This window comes from Humulus lupulus, chromosome 1, assembly GCF_963169125.1.
Source record: "Humulus lupulus chromosome 1, drHumLupu1.1, whole genome shotgun sequence".
Lineage (NCBI taxonomy): Eukaryota > Viridiplantae > Streptophyta > Magnoliopsida > Rosales > Cannabaceae > Humulus > Humulus lupulus.
Window position 1 is genome coordinate 182,638,156 of NC_084793.1, and position 6,718 is coordinate 182,644,873.

The 6,718-nt window shown below is 34.4% G+C and overlaps 1 non-coding gene across 1 annotated transcript; it reads left to right on the forward strand.

The window, feature by feature from the left end:
- Positions 1 to 4,573: 4,573 nt before the first annotated feature.
- On the forward strand, positions 4,574 to 4,679 carry LOC133813064 (small nucleolar RNA R71). The gene has a single exon (XR_009884109.1). It is a non-coding gene; the product is annotated as a small nucleolar RNA R71 (small nucleolar RNA).
- Positions 4,680 to 6,718: the final 2,039 nt, after the last annotated feature.

Below are 6,718 nucleotides of genomic sequence, written 5' to 3' on the forward strand. Positions count from 1 at the left end.
GAAATTTTATGGCCCAAAACAATTCCTTCACTCACCATAAAGTGACATTTTTCCCAATTCAAGACCAAATTAGATTCTTCGCATCTTGTTAACACCTTCTCCAAATTCTGTAAACATAAATCAAACGAAGAACCAATGACCGAGAAATCATCCATAAATATTTCAATGCTCTTCTCTACCATATCTGAAAATAATGACATCATGCCTCTCTGAAACGTAGCAAGAGCATTGCATAATCCAAATGGCATTCTACGAAAAGCAAATGTACCACGACAAGTAAACGTTGTTTTCTCTTGATCTTCGGGAGCAATAGGTATTTGGTGATAACCAGAATACCCATCTATAAAACAATAGAATTGATGGCCCGACAGTCTATCAAGCATTTGATCCACAAAAGGCAGTGGGAAATGATCTTTCCTTGTTGCCTTATTTAGCTTTCTATAGTCAATACAAATTCTCCAACCTGTAACTGTACGAGTTGGAATTAGCTCATTATTCTCATTTTTGACTACTGTCATTCCTCCTTTCTTCGGAACCACTTGTACTGGGCTAACCCATGAACTATTCGAGATTGGATAAATAACACCAGCATCTAACCACTTCAAAATTTCTTTTTGAACCACCTCCTTCATAGCTGGCTTCAACCTCCTTTGAGCATCAATACTAGCCTTACTGTCCTCCTCCATGAGAATACGATGCATAATAGTAGATGGGCTAATTCCTTTTATATCAGCTAAAGTCCATCCAATGGCCAATTTATGAGCTCGAAGTACTCTTAATAATTTTTCTTCTTCAACATTAGATAATGAAGCAGAAATAATAATAGGAAGAGTATCATTCTTACCCAAATAAGTGTATTTAAGATGATTCGTTAAAATTTTCAATTCAAGGACAAATGGTTTCTCTATAGATGCTAGTGGTCTCTCAGGTCCTTGTCCAAGTTCCTCATATTTCTTCTTATAAATAAGTCCAGCGGAGTTTAGCCATTTTACAAATTTAAGAACCTCAGTGTTATCACAGTCTTCCCTACCTTATGCAATAAGGCTCATGTCAAGCGGATCTTCAACAAGTTGTCTCTTTGACAATTGTTCATCAATTACATTAACACTAAAGCAACTATAACTTGCTCTAGGATACTTCAAAGCCTTAAACACATTAAGTACAACCTCATCACCTTCCACCCTCAGCCTGAACTCTCCTTTTTGAACAACTATCTAAGCATAACCAGTGGCTAAAAATGGTCTTCCCAAAATATTTGGAACATCTTCATCTTCCTCCATATCAAGAACAATAAAATCGGCGGGAAAAATAAATTTGTCTACTTTGACAAGAACATCATCAATAATACCACAGGGTGTGTTAATGAATGGTCAGCTAGTTGTAGAGTAACCGTAGTGGGCATAGCTTCCCCCAAACTGAGTCTTCGAAATACAGAAAGTGGCATTAAATTAATGCTTGCACCTAGATCACATAAAGCCCTCTCACAATGAAAATTCCCTATGGTACAAGGTGTTGGGGTTTTATGCCCTAATTAAAACCCAAATTATTTGTAATCTCATTTTATTATCAATAAAAGAATAGAAATCATTTTTTTGACTTGGGAAATCACTTTGCTCACATGTTTTATTTTCATGATTATTTGTTTAATATAAACTTCTATTAAATCCCTAGCATATAGCTAATCTTATTTATAGTGACGTAATCACAGTGGAATATAAATATGATTATATGTTCAAAATAAGTTAGTCCTAAGATTAGTCAGTGCACCGGATTTACACTGACTTGCCAATCTACGATATGATCTACTTACACATTACAGTGTTATTTTCTTTCCAGAACATTAGCAAAGTAGATAAGATCGGATGTATTTGTTACATCGGACAGGACCGATAGTGACAGTTGATAAGATAAGTAAACATACCGTTATTATCTATTCTAGTCATATCATATAGTTGACCATAGGTCAATTCAATCTCAATTCTGAGTGGTTAGTATTCTAACTGATTGTATTATTTGAGTTCTTTGACTTGTTCGTTACCAGCTTACCCTACGGACTAGCCCATACTTACATCTTGGGAACTCAGTAGTATAATTGAGTGGGGGTGTTAATCATAGATATGGACATCTATAGCTTCTGATGAAGAAGTGAAACGATGGTTTCCTTTTAGTTTGGTTCAAGGTGTTAAAAGATAGAGATCTCATTTCAGTAATTAAATTAGTTTACTGAAATATCATTTACAAGGAACTAAGTGTTTTAAGGATAAAATACAATGAGGGGTAAAACGGTATTTTAGTCCTATCTCATTGTAGACCGTCTATAGAGGATTGAGTGACAATTATGGTTGTAATAATGGATAATTAATAGCGTATCTATATTTGTTATAGAGCGTTCTATGAATTCAAGAGTGCAATTCCAAGTCTATAGTGGAGTCACGATGAATTAATAAGTTAGTAAATTTATTTGTTAGATTTATGATAACTTATTGGAGCTTGATTTCATAGGCCCATGGTCCCCATTGTATCTTGGATAAAATCATCTAGATAGTCTCAATTAATTGATTTAATCATCAATTAGAATTATCAAAGTTGACTAGGTCAATTTTGGATAGTTTCACAGAGTTGTGTAATTTTGAGAAGAAAAGAGAAATTATGGAAGATTTATTAATTAAGATAAATTGGTATCTAAATTAATAAATAAATTTAAATCAAGGTTCAAATTATAAATAATTAATTTGATAAAGGATTTAAATAATTATTTAATTAATTAAATCAATAGAAAATAATGCAGGCCTTGATTTTAAGTCCAATGGGCTTATAATCAAATGGGAAATTTCACGGGCCTATAGCCCATGACAATTTCGACCTAGGGCTTCAAAATGGCTGTTATTTTATTGATTTTTTAATTAAATTAAATTGCCTAATTGAGTCTATAAAAGGAGTGCTTAGAGAGAAGATTTTGGAGACGACAGATAAGTCACAAGTCAGATTTTCTGATAGTTTTATATTCTCTCTAAACACAAGTCCTTTTCTAAGCCACTTTGTTATTTTCTCTTCTTCTCTCTATATCTATCTCATGTGTTGAGAATTGCCCACACTAGTCTAGGTGGTTCTAAGGATACATTGGAAGATCGTGAAGAAAATAGAAGATCGGTTCAGTTTCTTGATAATACTATGCGACAGAAAGGATACAAGAGTTAGAGAAACTGAAGGAAGGACTCTTAATTTCGCTGCGTATACTGTAAGTATTATATTATTTGTTTCTCTTTGAATTCAATTTTAGAAACATGTGTTTAGGCTATCTTGTATTAATTTGTTTAATATTAGATATACATGAAAATAAATAAAGATCCTGTATAAGCTTTTTCTAACACAAGCTATAGTGAAACTGCCCGGATCTCTCAACTTTTGAGGAAGTTTCTTTTGAATTATGGAACTACACTCTTTTGTCAAAGCTACGATTTCATAATCCTCCATTTTTCTTTTATTAGACAAAATCTCCTTCATAAACTTCACATAACTTGGCATTTGTTCAAGAGCTTCCGCAAAGGGAATGTTAATGTGAAGTTTCTTAAATACTTCAAGAAATTTGGAGAATTGCTTGTCAAGATTTGCCTTTCGGAACCACTATGGATAAGAAATCTTCGGTGTCGACTCGGTGTATTTTTGCATTTCTTTCTTTGGAAGGTCTTCAGTATCCTCCTCTTGTGCTGGACTAGGTCTAGGTTGATCTTCAATCTTAGTACCCTTGTTTTCTACTGTAGGCCCCTCATATTTAGTCCCACTCCTCAAAGTAACCGCTTGATTGGATTCACCACAGTTGAGCTAGGTAAAGCCCCTTGGTTACGATCTGCCATTAACTTTGCAAGTTGGCCAACTTGTGTTTCTAAGCTCCGAATGGAGGATCTGGTTTCTGTCATAAATTGGCTCAATGCATCAGCGGATACCTTTGGTTTAGTCATGTGAGGTGGTGGCTGTTGGTGTTGCGGTATTGGTGGCCTTTGATTATCATAAAAGGGCCTTGGGTTAAGCACATAAGATGGTCTATGTGGAGGATATTGAGGTGGATTTGGATGGTACTGTGGTTGGTGCCCTTGATTATTACTCCATGATAAATTAGGATGGTTCTTGTATGCTGGAGTATAATTATTAGGGTATGGGTTATTATTAGGTGGCCTTGGGAAATTGCCAATGGCTTGAACCTGTTCAAGTGGGATATCATCAACTGAATAGGAACTCATCGATGGACATTGCTGAAAATGATGAGGAACTCCACATGTCTCACGACTTATAGGAGCAGGTTGTAGTTGCATCGCTTGAGATGAACTGTTGTTTTGTTAGCGAAGCAATTTGAGCAGTGAGCATAGCTATAAGATCAACTTCTAAGACTCCTGCTACTATCTTATTTTCTCGCTCAGCTGGCCAATTATAATTATTCATGGCCATTTCCTCTGAAAGCTCGTAAGCTTCATTAGCGCTTTTGCTCATAAATGCTCCACCTGTTGCTGCATCTACGATAGTTCTTGTGTTTCCCCTCAGTCCATTATAGAAAGTATGCACCAACATCCATTTCACTATGCCATGATGTGGACATTTTCGCAGCAACTCTTTAAACCTCTCCCAAGCGTCATATAATGATTCCCCCTCAAATTGACAGAAATTATTTATTTCTCCTCTAATCTGTGCTGATTTAGCAGGAGGAAAGTACTTAGTGTGAAATTTTTGAGCAAGATCTTCCCATGTCAGAATGGAATTGGCTTGCAATGAAATCAACCAAATTTTAGCCCTGTCTCTCAGTGAAAATGGAAATAGCCTCAAATGAATTGCATCATTGCAAACTCCGTTCATTTTGAAAGTATCGCATAACTCCAAAAAGTTGGTAATATGGAGGTTTGGATCCTCATTAGGTAGCCCCCCAAACTGAACACAATTCTGAACCATTTGAATTATAGAGGGCTTGATCTCAAAATTGTTCGCCTCCACAACAGGTGGACGAATACTAGAATATACCCCTATAACAGTAGGGAGTACATAGACCCTCAAGGGTAAGTTTGCCTCAGCTGCAGCATATCCCGCATTACCCTGATTTAGATTGTTATTAGCGACATTATTGACATATTGGGCCATCTTTTCAAGTCTTTTATGTTTTCTTTCTCTTTTGCAGGTCTTCTCAATCTCAGGATCAGCAGGTACTAGTATTTTCGACCCTTTACGTTGCATAGAAATAAATCACCTAAAATTGAGAAATATAAAAGCAACTCAATTTTTAAAAAAAAAATGTTAAATGAAAACCAAAGTAGATTGAAAAAAAATTATATTCAATGTTGATTATTAGTCCCCAGCAACGACGCCAAAAACTTGATCGTGAAAATTTGATAAACAAGTGCTCGCAATCGATTCAAGTAATATAGATAGTAAATAGAGTATCGTTCCCACAAGGAATGTTGACCAATTACCAATAATTGATTTTCAAATTCTATTTGGTGAATTAAAATTTAGATGAATAATTAAAATTAAAATGAATACTCTAAACTATGAACATAATTTAAATAACTGTAAGCAAAATAATGAATCAACTAATTAAAATTCAACAATAAAAAGCCTAGGAATTAATTTCATCAACTTTTCATTCTATTAATTTTATTAATCAATTCTAAATCTCTTCTTCCTATTCTAATAGAAGGTTAACATAATCGATTCCTATTGTTTTTCAAGATATAAGATCTCAACCTATATGCAGGTTTTCTACATCTCTGTGATAAACTTAAACATATGGAAGGCATTAAGCATGGAAACCGAATTACTACACAAGTCATACAGGTACTTTCGTCCAATATGCAACTTATGTCTATATAATGATAGCATATTTAATTCTCATCTTTTGAATTTTGAATTAAGACCATTAAATCAAGTAAATAGTGATCAAGTATTTACTAACATTAAACAAACATCATATAGATTAGAATAGAGAAGAAGTATCAACAGAACATCATAATAAAATTAAATTAAAATTCAAGTGACTACATTAATCCCTAGATAAAAGATTTATTTCATAGCTAACATAATGAGAATAAATTCAAATAATTATTCATAGAAAATAACCTTAAAGTCATAAACCAGAAAAAGAATTCTAGTTACTGTAGCCTTTTCTAGATCTGGGGTTTATAAAAATAAAACTCCTCCTTAAATTCACAGAATAATGTCCGTTAAATAGTTTTCCAGGACTCCCAAGTGAAAAGACCGTTTTGTCCTTCAAAAAGTGGCTAAAAATCTGAAAACCGCGTCGATAGCACTAGGTTTTGGGCGCTGTAGCGCTATTGACAGTGCCAAAATGCCTAAAAATTTGTCTCACCAGCACTGTAGCACTAGTATCGTAGCACTGTAGCGCTACTCTTCAGATTTTGATAGCGTTGTAGCGCTAGTATTGTAGCGTTACTTACAAATTCAACGCCACTAATTTCCCTTTTCTAGCGACGTAGCGCTACTTTGTTAGAACAGTAGTGCTATTTACATAATCTATACTCGAACATATTGCTCCCGAAAGAAGCGATTTTCTCCAAAATAACTCCATTTTCTTCCACTTTCACGTCATTCCACTATTTTCACTATCTTAGCATGAAAAACCTGAAACATGAACAAATGAGCGTAATTCTGCAATAAAATAGCCCGAAACTAAGAAAACCTTCATAAAAACTAAACCATAAATGATCCTAAAACTCGT